The following is a 12,590-nucleotide window of genomic DNA, read 5'->3' as shown; positions in this document are numbered from 1 at the left end:
TCTTTACAAAAAGTGTTCACCTTGATGTTGTCTTGGATGTGGTGCAAAGAGTTAGCAAGGTTTAGTTTGAAAAATTTGAATTGCAGGGGCTCAAAGTAGTGATCAGACTATAATTGGCAGATTTGGCCATTATCATATGTGAGCCAATTTTGTATTTGAAAATTATTTGATTTGTGAATCTTTGATTCCAAAAGTTGTAATAAGTGTTTAGTAACATTATTCAACTAATGGTGAAGACCAAATTGGTCTAGGGTCAAAATTTACAAAAATGGCATAGAGCCATATGTGAGGGTTTTAGGGTTTTCTTATTTATTTGATTTCTTTCTCTTTTTGATTTACTTGGTTGGTGATCTTCATATGATCACATTAGGGTTTTAGAGTATAGCATATACACATAATAACAATCATCATGGCATATCAATCAAATGCACAAGTCCTATGCAGGGCACTATATGCAATTTAAAAAGTTTTTGTTGGTTTGAAATTTTGCTCTCTGGAATTCTTCTAACTTTCTTTTTATTGAAATTTGGGATGTTACAATTGGCGACACTAGTCGGAGGATACAAGGTAGACGCTACTTGGATGACAGATCAAATAGATCTCGCGAACTGGCACTGGAAGAATAAGTGTTTGATTGTTTCGTCCTGATGACAAAAAACACACCGTGTACTTCCATGCCAATTCCGCTTAACAAGATTGTCTTTGGTGAGAATAACCCCACGACGAAGATACCATCCAAAAAAATTAATTTTAATGGTATCTTCATCTTCCAAATCTTCTTATTGTTGTCAACTGGTAAGTCAGAGAGAAGGATCGCATTGTAGAAAGATTTTACGGAAAAGGTACCATCTACACGAAGGTTCCATCTAAATTCGTCTGGTTCAGGTGATAAATGAATATCTCCGAGCCGTTGAATTAGGGTATTCCATGCCACAAGTCTTTGTCCAAGTAAAACCCGTCTGAACGTCACATTCGGAGGTGAGGTAGCCATTACAGTAGCAATGGTATCACCTTGGCGACGAGCAATCCTATACAGAGCAGGATACTGTTCACTTAAGGGTGCATTGTCTAGCCAAGCATCTTCCCAGAACCGTATCTGTGCTCCATTCCTGATTGAGAAAGTACCATGGCGAAAGAATACATTTTTTGTCGCCATAAGACCAGCCCAGAAGTGAGAATCCCCAGGTTTCCAAACCACTTGGGATAATGTCTTCGAACCGATATACTTTCTCCGAAGAATAGTTTGCCAAGTCCCATCCTCAGTAAGTAGCTTAAACAGCCATTTACCCAGAAGGGCTGAATTCTTGACCTCCAGGTCATGAACTCCAAGCCCTCCTTGATCTTTGGGACTACAAACTATACTCCACTTAACCAGTCGATATTTCTTTTTCTCGCTGTCCCCTTGCCAAAAGAATCTGGATCGATAGTAATCGAGTTTATGCAGAATTCCTTTCGGTAGGACGAAGAATGATAACATATACAGTACCATATTTGTGAGTACCGAATTAATGAGTACCAATCTTCCTCCCAGGGACAACAATTTACCTTTCCAACTACTAAGGCGTTTTTGTAATCTTTCTTCCACTAATTTCCATTCCGCGATTGTAAGTCTCCGATAATGAATCGGAATACCCAAATAACGAATACGAAATTGGCCTTGCCCGCAACCAAACAACTCTGTATACAGAGCCGTATCGTTTTGGGCATCACCGAAACAGAACAATTCGCTTTTATGGAAATTGATTTTCAATCCTGACAACTGCTCAAAAGCCGCCAAAATTATTTTCAGATTTTGAGCTTTTTCAAGATCAGGATCCATAAACAGAATTGTATCGTCGGCATATTGAAGTATAGATAAACCACCACCAACCAGATGTGGAATCACTCCTTCAATCTGGCCATCAGCCTTGGCCCGCTCTATGAGTATAGCCAGCATATCCGCTACAATGTTAAACAACATCGGTGATAACGGATCCCCTTGGCGTAACCCTTTTCGTGTTTGGAAATAGTGGCCGGTGTCATCATTAACCCGGATTGCAACACTACCTCCATACACAAAATCATTTATTAGAGCGCGCCACTCTGGAGAAAAACCTTTCATCCTGAGTGTCTGCTGTAGGAAAGACCACTTAACTTTATCATACGCCTTTTCAAAATTTAGTTTTAGAATAACCCCATGTAATTTCTTAGAATGCATCTCATGTACCGTCTCATGCAAGACCGCCACTCCATCAAGGATGTTCCTTCCTTGCATAAAGGTTGTTTGTGATGGCTGGACAACATGATCCACAACCGTATATAGGAAACAATTATATTGCACAAAAACATCGTTATGAATATATAGATCAAATTGACCTCTTTCATCGTGCTTGGCCAAACATATTACATAATGGTACGGTACACACGTTCATGCATATATGTGTACAATATAATTTCTATGGATAATAGTTTTCCAAAATCGAATTTGGCGTTCATGGTATTCTCCGTGTGGATCTATGACTTGCTCAGGTAAGAATCCCGATAATTCTTTAATTTCCCATAGACGCTCGGTTGCTAGAAGACTGTCCCACAACCGTTCAATCTAGTAATTTAACGAAGGTGGTCAATATATATGAATGAAACACAATACAATTGATCGATGGTGATAAAATAAAATTATGAATATTGTTTACGTACTTGAAGTTGTTCTAAAATTCTCCTCGTCTGGTGGGTCATGGCGAATGAACTCGCAAACGTAGAATCCACATAAATTATTTCCATCTTGTTGCGTCAAGCACCTTACGAGAATAAAATTCAATCGAAATAATAATTAAGGATGATAATGGTATTGAAACTAGAATCAAAGAGATGCGCGGGCCTAGCTAGTAGTACTTACTGGTATATGTTTAAGTTGAAGCTCGCTTTTCCACTCTCTCGGAGTTTTGCTGGTGAACCGTTTCCAAGCCCTGACCGGCAAAGAAAATGAATAAAAGAGTTATGAATTACTTGATATGGGGGAAAAACGAAAGTTACCTATATACAACCATAATGATTGAAATTAACTCTAGAGGATATCAGCCATGTCCTCCCACACCGCAAGGGGTTTACTTTTCGAGTCCATGACTTCTATTACTCCGGCATCAGGTTCAATGATTAGCAGGATAAAGTGAAACCTTCACACATGCATAACTCATCAATTACACTTAACATGGAGTAAGTGAAATAGATTTAATGTGTTCAAGACAATAACACTCACACGAAGTTGTAAGAAAATATTATTTCCCTTTTTTGTGTGTGTTGCCTTAACGCCGATACAAAGTTATCCTCCATGTCATTGGCATAGCGTTGGACACTATGCACATGCACGGTATATTGGTCAATGAACCCAATGTCATAGATTTTTCCTTTTCGACATTCGCGGATCTTCATTCTGCTTAATATAGTGATTAGAATTATGCATGCAATGGATGAGCTGCGGTAGAGACTTAATTACGTAAATAATACTTACAGACAATAGGCACTGATCAAAGATTTGTCGAAGGCGTCTTGATTGAATAAATGAAATAATTCATAAAATTCGATGTTTATCACATCGTTTCCACACCCGTAGTGCTCATCTTTGATTGTCAGCATGATTTAGTTCTGACTTTTCTGACAGGCAGCCAAGTAACACTTATGCAATTTTCGCATTTGTGTTGGTAGATGCTGCACCTCCTCAGAGCTGATGAGAGGTTCCCCATACCGGTATTTGTATGCTAATTGGACATCACCTATGGGGGAAATCGAGTTGGCTTAAGTACCCAGGAATACTAGTATCGTGAGCATCTGCCTCATCATTGTATAGTGCTACCATCTCCGGATCAAGGCGGTCTAGGACATCGGGATACACTTGGAGCGGGGGGGCACGAGTTTTTCAGGCCTCCGGGATGGGGAACTGGTTTCCCTTTTGCCTTACTTCTCGACCGCGACTTTGTTGCCTCATTTGACTTGCGAATAGAGAGGTCATAGTTTGATGAGAACTTTGGCTCATGTTGATAAAAGTTCTTCATCATTTTCCTGATTTTTGGTTAGGTATAGGCGGCTCGAGCTCTGGCTCGTACTTTTTCTTGCCAAAATTCTTTTCCATGTACTGTGCCCTTGAAATCTTCTTATTTTCCTCTTCTCTATAGTCGTAATGTCTCTTGGGAGGAACCTTAGGTACTCTTGGGAGGGGATCCTATCGATGTTTGGGTGATTGGTTACAACTCATTGCCGGAGTGGTGATGGTATGCTTCCACTTTTGGCTTTGAGACTTAGTGGGCAGCGGCAGCGGAGAAGGCTGGCGCGATGGTGGAGAAGGCTGACGCGCTGGAGATGGGAGAGGCGACGGAAACGACTGATGCACTAGAGACGGCTACAGCGGCGGAGAAGGCTCACACACTAGAGACGGGAGAGGCGATGGAGACCTTGTTGGCGTCCAGTTTGGAATCACAATGCATTCCTTTCTCCATAGAACTGTGGTGTTCTTGGCTTCTCCCATCTCTAGAAAATCCCCTTCACCGGAAGGGTAGTCAAGCTTCAGCGGCGCATACCCATCCATAACTTGATCCAGCCCGGCAACTGCGTAGCCATGTGGAACCGGTCGGCAATGGTATCTTTGATCATGTACAAAGGGTAATGCATAGCCGACCGCCGCATTGATCGTTATGTTCATCACTTTGACATGTAGCTCACAAGGTGTTGAATCCGTGATATGATCCATAGGATAGCGAGGAGCTTTCATCAGATCTTGATCCGCGTCATCGCCCAGAAAATCCGTGGAAGACACACTGCTTTTCCGCTGAGATCCCTGGCCAGTAGCGTCGATTGCAACTTCTATCTGCGGATTAGCTTGAGGTGGGTTTTTGTCAAGTGATGGATATACTAGGAGAATAATTCCTGATGCTCCCTCATTTCCTCTTCTAACTAGAAATGCGGTCTGCAACAACTTCCTTTTTCCTCTGACGGCTTCTATCGGGATATTTCTTCGTTTCTGGAGGAAACCCAATAAATCACGGTTTGGAGCTTGGTGTGATTCGTGTTCGTCCTGGGTGTTCAGGATTTCAAAGGGTGCGCGTGAGCTCGTCCTTCTCTTTGTCAGGATGCACTAGTAGGAAAACCCTTATAGGCAAAAGCTTAGTTCTGTGGCGCACCACTAAATATGCGCCACAGAAACTTTTTTTGTGGCGCACCAGGCAAGGTGCGCCACAAAAATAGCTTAATTTTGTGGCGCACCAAAGAACCCTGCGCCACAAAAACTTGGTGGGCCCCACCAGCTGACACCCCCAATCATTGGTTTTACTATTTCTATGGCGCATGTACCGCAGTGCGCCACAAAAATAAGATATTCTGTGGCGCACGGCCACGGTGCGCCACAAAAATAAGCTATTCTGTGGCGCACAACCACGGTGCGCCACAAAAATAAGCTATTCTGTGGCGCAGCTTGGCTCGTGCGCCACAGAAATAAGGTATTCTGTGGCGCATTTGTTCAGGTGCGCCACAGAATTAGCGAACCAGATCTACAAAAGTGAGCCAACCTCCCACCTAACACACTACACAAGTCATTCTTCTTCCTCCATCTAGCTCGTCCCCCCCTTCTCTCTCATACCATTTTGACTCTACTTTTCACTTGCTTGGGTATTTATTGCACTTACTTTGGTTGATACTTAATTGGAGTTGAGGAGAAGGCTCTCCATACTCTCTCCTCCTCTCGAACTCATCGATCGCGGTCTCGTCTCGGTATCGAATCTAGAAGGTGAGTAGTTGGAGGAGACATACATATGCTTGGAGGAGACATGCATATGCTTGTAGATCTTGTGTGGCCGTCATGTGTATGGATGCTTGTTGCAGGTGAAGCGCTTGTGTGTCTCGGTGTGGTGCATGGATGTTTGCCGAAATGTTGATTCATTTCCGTTTCGGCAAGTTTTGCACTACCCATATGTCCTACTTTGAGGAGAGGTCATGCCGAATTTTTCCGCTCCATGTAATACCTTGAGGAGAGGTACGGCCCATGCATGTGTGTGCATTTGGTGCGGTTCTAATTTCCTGTTCTATGTATACCATTTGCAGGCAAGCATGGTCCTCTCGATGAGTTCCGCTCGAATCTCTAGATACAAGATAGACGCGAAGGAGGACATGATTCGGAACAATAGGCGCCAGATAAGATGTCCGTGTCGATCATGCAAACTCGAGCGCTGGATCAACCCTGATTCCGGACAACTGGAGGAGCACCTGCTGAGGCGCGGTTTCATGCAAGACAACCAGGCGCGGCCGGCCCCATCAAATGGTGCGCATGAAGACCATGTCGAGCGAGATGACTATCATCATGAAGAAGACTATCATCATGCCGACGGGGACTATCATCATGAAGAAGAAGTCGGCGGAGAAGATCATCATGAAGAAGAAGATGCCGGCGGAGAACATCATCATGATGAAGAAGAAGATTCCGGCGCGACCCCGCTAATTTTGGCCTTGCGGGACTCTCATGTTCAAGATCTTCTCCTCCAGGAGACGAGCAACGATAGAGTTGCAGCTAGAGAGAGAGCCAAGCTGTCGCAAATGGAGAAAGACGGGATGACTCCGATCTTTCCTGGGTGTCGTCCGCAGGGATACGCGCTTGCATGTAACGCTTGATTACCTGCAGATGAAGACGCGAGAACAAGTGGACCGATTCCAGCTTCAGCAAGAACTTAAAATTCTGGCACGATCGTCTCCGGAGGGGAACACATTGCCAAGTAGTACCGAGGAGGCCAAGAAAGTCGTGTGTCCCCTTGACCTACCGCACGAAAAATACCACGCCGCATTAATGATTGTGTGATTTATAGGTGCGAGTACAAGGACAGAACCACATGTCCGGTGTGTGGCCACGGACGGTACAAGGTTGGGAACAAGAAGGTACCTCGAAAGGTGGTATGGTACTTTCCTATCACTCCCCGTCTGCAGCGGTATTTCGTGGACCCTAAGGAAGCAAAGCTCATGCAATGGCACGCGGAAAGGCGAAGCCCGAAGAAGATCCGGAGATGGGCTATATCTTGACACACCCTTCGACGCCGAACGGTGGCAAACATTGGACATCGCCTTCCCTAGGTTCGGGGCGACGCAAGGAACATTAGGCTGGGTATGAGCACCGATGGACTCAATCCGTTCGGCAACCAGAGTAGCACGCATAGCACACGGCCTGTGTTTGTATGGCCTTACAACCTACCCCGTGGCTGTGCACCAAGCAAAGGTACATACACCTGAGTATTCTCATTCAGGGGCCGAAACAACCAAAGGCGTCGACATGCATTTGTATCTCGGGCTGCTGAAAGAGGAGTTAGACACGTTGTTGAAGACGCCACCGAGTACGTCGTACGCCTACACTAGAAGTTATTTAGTAATGAGAGCAGCGTTGATCACGACGGTCACGGACTATCCTGGTTACGCATATGTATCTGCGGAGGTGGGCCTCGGATTCAAGGGCTGTGTGAAGTGCATGGACGATACCCCGCATCTACAACTACCAAGGGATCCCGGGTCCTCGAAACCGTCTACCCAGGTGCTCGAAGGTGGCTTCGCTTGGATCACCCGTGGAGAAAACGCGGTGATATGTTCAATGGTAAAGATGAGCCCGATGGACCCCACGCCCGAGGAGCGGCGCAGAAATCGATGATCTTCGAAAAATTGGAAGGAGTGCCCAGCGCCGGGAAAGAAGCGACCGAAGCGAGCCGCTGCTCGGTGTATGGAAAGCGAGGTCTGTTTTCCACGACTTGGAGTCTTGGAAGGTCCTCCACACGCCCCACAGCCTCGATGTCATGCACATTACGAAGAACGTTACCGAGAGTCCGCTTGGCACTCTTTGCAACTCAGAAAAGTCCAAGGATGGACCGAAAGCAAGATACGATCTTAAACATTTTGGCATCGGAAAGATCTTCAAGCCCCGATACGACGATGATGATGATGATGATGATGATCGACGGAAGGGACTCAACGTCTCCGTAAAAGGGCTAAGAAGAACGCGGTGCAGCTTCCCGCTGCCTGCTTCACAACGAGTCCGAGGAGCTCGAGCAGTTTTCAGTGCCTCCTAGGAGTGAAAGTTCCTCACGGTTACTCGGGGAATATAAGCGAGATATACGGACGTAGCGAAGAAGAGGTTCACCGGGATGAAGTCTCCACGATTGCCACGTGCTAATGACGCAGATACTTCCCGTTGTGATCCGAGGCATAATGGACGAGCACGTCCGTGATACGCTGTTTGGCCTATGCAACTTTTTTGACGTTATCACCAGGAAGTCGATCGGCGTGAGGCAGCTCAAGATGCTACAGGATGAGATCGTGGTGATACTATGTGAGCTCGAGATTTACTTCCCGCCTGCATTCTGTGATATATGCGTCCATCTCCTTCTCCATGTCGTTGAAGACATCAAGCAGCTCGGCCCAACGTTCCTCCACAACATGATGCCTTACGAAAGGCGAGAACGGTGTCATGAAAGGATACGTTCGCAATAGGGCCCGTCCAGACGCAAGCATGGCCAAGGGGTTTCTAACCTACGAGTGCATCTCCTTCTGCCAGAATTATCTAAGCACCGAGGACGACGAGGATCATGTTGGTCTACCCCCCAGGACACACCTCGGGAGGCTCGGCCGGAGTCGGTCACCGCGAGGGCTACCGCTCAGTCCATGTCGGCATTGAAAATCGACGCGACGACTTTGACAGGGCTCACCGGGTCGCGCTACAACACTTAAAACTGATCGAACCTTTCGTGCAAGAGCACAAAAGCATGGTCGAGCAGAATTACATCGATATGGGCCGGCCGAGGAAGATGGGAGACGTAACCAAAGAGCACAACTCCAGCTTCACGCGTTGGTTCAAGCAAACACAACTGCTTGAAGCTACGAGAGAAATACGCCTTCTACCGAAGATGAAAAACTCATATACACCTTATCACAGGGACCCGCGCATAACGTAAGGACCTATCAGGGGTACGACATCAACGGTTACAGATTCTACACCGAGGAGAAGGACAGAAATAGTGAAAATCAAAACTCAGGAGTAACTATCTGTCATACGCCGATGACGAGACTAATGTCAATGAAAGATTTTTTGGAAGGATCGAGGAGATATGGGAGCTCAATTACTGTGGAGAGACGGTGCCAATGTTTCGTGTGAGATGGGCCAAGAAGGTCGAAAAAGAAGGCCGATATTTCACAACCATGGTTATACCCGATGCAAAATCGAAGAACGCATCCGCGAAAAATGAGCCATGGGTACTCGGTAGCCAAGTTGACCAATGCTTCTTCATCACCGATCCGTCGAGGCCTAGCCGTGTTGTCGTCAGGAGGGGCAAGAGGAGCATCATAGGAATGCAAGGAGACGCCAACGAGGAAGACTTGGACAAGAACGGTGACCCGAAGATTGAGGAGGAATTCGACAGGCACTTCGACATGCCTACTACTAGTAAAGTAAGAAGGAAGACCTCCCTACCCTCTAAAGGTTGTCCGTTCACGCGAAGAAATCTCAAGGTGGCCGGCATAAAGTATTCAACCGCCAACAACCGAAAGGGCAAGAAGATTGCGAAGAGACGCTAGCTAGAGCTCGAAGCCGGGACGAAGAAGATCTTTTTTTGGTCTATCACATGTGTGTGTGAGTGTGTGTTAGACAAGTACATCCATGTGTGTGTGAGAGAAACAAGAACGTACATGTTTGTATGAGACAATTAATTTATAATACTCTACTAATTACTAAATAATGTTGTGTTATTTATTGAAATGTAACTAAAATGTGAAAAAAAGGAAGAAAAATTGTGTGGCAGCCAGGGTTCGAACCTGGCTACTAATGGGCTAACATTGACCTTAACCACTGGGCTAGTGCTAAGTAACTGTCAGTACACAGCAGTAAACCATTTTGTTTTGCTAAGTAAGGGATTCTGTGGCGCATGTCAGAGCTGGTGCGCCACAGAATGCTTAATTCTGTGGCGCACATGGAGGGGTGCGCCACAGAATTTAGACACTTGGTGAAATATCGATCGACCCTTTCTTCCCCACACTCACAACAGCGGTTTCCTTCCCCGACAACCCTAGCGCCACCGCAACCACCACCACCGCCAAGCGCCGCCACCCAGCCGCTGCCGCCGAGGAGGAGGAGGAGGAGGAGGACGGCCACGCCACCGCCGAGCAGGACGCCCAAGCCCGAGCCGCCACCGCAGATCGAGGAGGAGGACGCGCGAGCCCGAGCCGCCGCCGCAGAGGAGGAGGGAGGAGGACCGCCACGCCGCCACCTAGCGCTGCTGCCGCCGAGGAGGAGGAGGAGGAGGACGGGCACGCCACCGCCGAGCAGGATGCCCAAGCCCGAGCCGCCACCGCAGATCGAGGAGGAGGACGCGCAGCCCGAGCCGCCGCCGCAGAGGAGGAGGACGTACAACGCCATCACCACCGCGCCCTGCCACCGCCGCCGTTCGGTGAGAGTCCCTCTCCCCCTCCCCACTCCCTTGTCCCCTCCCCACCGTCTTGTGCCCGAATTTCGGAGAAGAAGGGCAACATTGGTCAGATTTTGTATTGTCTCATGTTCTTGTTGTTTGCATTGCCATGATCCAAGCCATCCAAGCCATCAAAGAATTGCCATGATCCTAACAGTTAGCTAATTTCTTGGTTATGGCATTTTATTCTTTCTATGTGATGAAATTCAGGGGCTCCATAGCTAGATGTAGAAAGTTCTTGCTATTTTTTAATTCATTGGTTGCTGTTTTTTTAATTCATTGCTTGCACTAGAGCTAATTGGTTTTGCAGTAAACAATTAATTGGTCTCTTGTGTTTTGCAGTAAACAATTATACAATTTTAGGACAATTTTAATTAGTTGATAAAGTAGCAGCAGTAGCTAGCAGTAGGTTTATTTAGTTGATATAATTTGGTGATTTAAATTTGCTACTGCTGGGTAATGCTATGCTAGCTATTGGTAGGTAATGCTATGTTAGCAATAGCTCATGCTCATTTTCTAAATTCGAATTGGCAGAGAAATGTAGATACAAATAATTGGTTGATTTAGGTTTTGAATGTAGTTAGTGAATTGGCAGATACAAATTGGTTAGTGAATGTAGTTAGTGAATTGGTTGATTTAGGTTTTGAATGTAGTTAGTGAATGTAGATACAAATTTACTACTGCTAGGTAATGTTTTGAATGTAGATGGTTTTAGTTCACCTTTGGCCACTGATTAAATAGATGGTTTTAGTTCACATATGACCACTAATTAAATACATGATTAAATGCATAGATGGTTGCAGTATATATACAAGATATATATATAGTATATATGAACTGTGTTCGTTGAGAAAATGCAGTAGAGCTAATAAAGTTCTTGAAGTTCTCTCTGAAAAAGAATGAAGTTTGTTTAAATGAAAATTAAAATGAAGCTGCTACTACTCTGTTGATGTACATGGTTCAATAAAATGAACAATGCAGTAGGTTTTTTAATACAATGCAATAGGTTTTTTAATACAAATGAAAAAATGAACAAGCTAATGATGAAATGATCTTTGCCTAGTTGATTTTGAATGAAATGCTACTGCCTACTATTGAAGTCATTTTTCTAAGTCATTAGCTACTGCCTTGGCTGCACTAAATATGCTAACAGTTGGTTAAAAAGATGCTCCAGGTTTGTTGTAGTGCTCCAGGTGATTGCTCCAGGTTTTGTTTGATGTATTGTAGATTCTCCAGGTTAATTTGTTGTAGATGCTCCAGGTTAATAATATTTGTTGTATTGATGCTCTAGGTTAATAATGCCTCCTGTACTGGTGCTCCAGGTTTTGTTTGATGTATTGTAGATGCTTCAGGTTAATTTGTTGTAGTGCTCCAGGTTAAAAAAAATAGGAACTATATGGTGTTGTAGTTCTCAAGGTTTCTTGATTGTAGTACTCCAGGTTAATTTGTTGTAGTGCTCCAGGTTTCTGGTTTGTAGTACTAACTGATATGGTGGATATGGTGGATATATGGTGTATATGGTGGATATATGGTGTATATGGTGGATATTTTTGTAGGGATTTCATTGAGTTGCCCATTTCTCCCGAAGTGTTGATTAACTTCCGTTTCGGTTGAGAAATGGGCACTCCTACGTAGAAAATATAGCAAAGGTCATGCCGAATTTTTTGGTTCACTTTTGTACTAACTTGTTGCCTCTTTTTAATGAAGTGCAAAAATAAACATGTCGGGCAACACTTCTAAGCCCAGGAGCCAGAACGAAGAAGCGAGAGAGGCCAACAAGGACTTCTGGGAGGACTACGAGCAGCCCCGGAAGGCCGCCGCCGAGTCGCCCGACGATGAGGAAGAGGGCCGGGACACTGCCTCCGAGGGAGAGGGCCGGGGGGCCGCCGCCGACACCGGCGACGATGAAGATACCTGGGACGACGCCGCCCAGACCGGTGAAGAGACGACCGGTGAAGAGAACGCGGCCAACCGCACGGAAGGTGATAGCGGCGGCAACCCTCAGGAGGGTAAGAAGAAGAGGACGGCGAGGAGGGCGAGGAGGGATCGGAGGCCGCAAGTGCTCGCCAACGTCACCGATGTTGTCACGGTAGTCTCCCCAAGTGGCCAACCGATGGAGCCTTCGTGGGTTGCCAAAGG

Source organism: Lolium perenne, chromosome 6 (assembly GCF_019359855.2).
Source record: "Lolium perenne isolate Kyuss_39 chromosome 6, Kyuss_2.0, whole genome shotgun sequence".
In the NCBI taxonomy this organism is placed as follows: domain Eukaryota; kingdom Viridiplantae; phylum Streptophyta; class Magnoliopsida; order Poales; family Poaceae; genus Lolium; species Lolium perenne.
Note: the sequence above shows the minus strand (reverse complement) of the source record.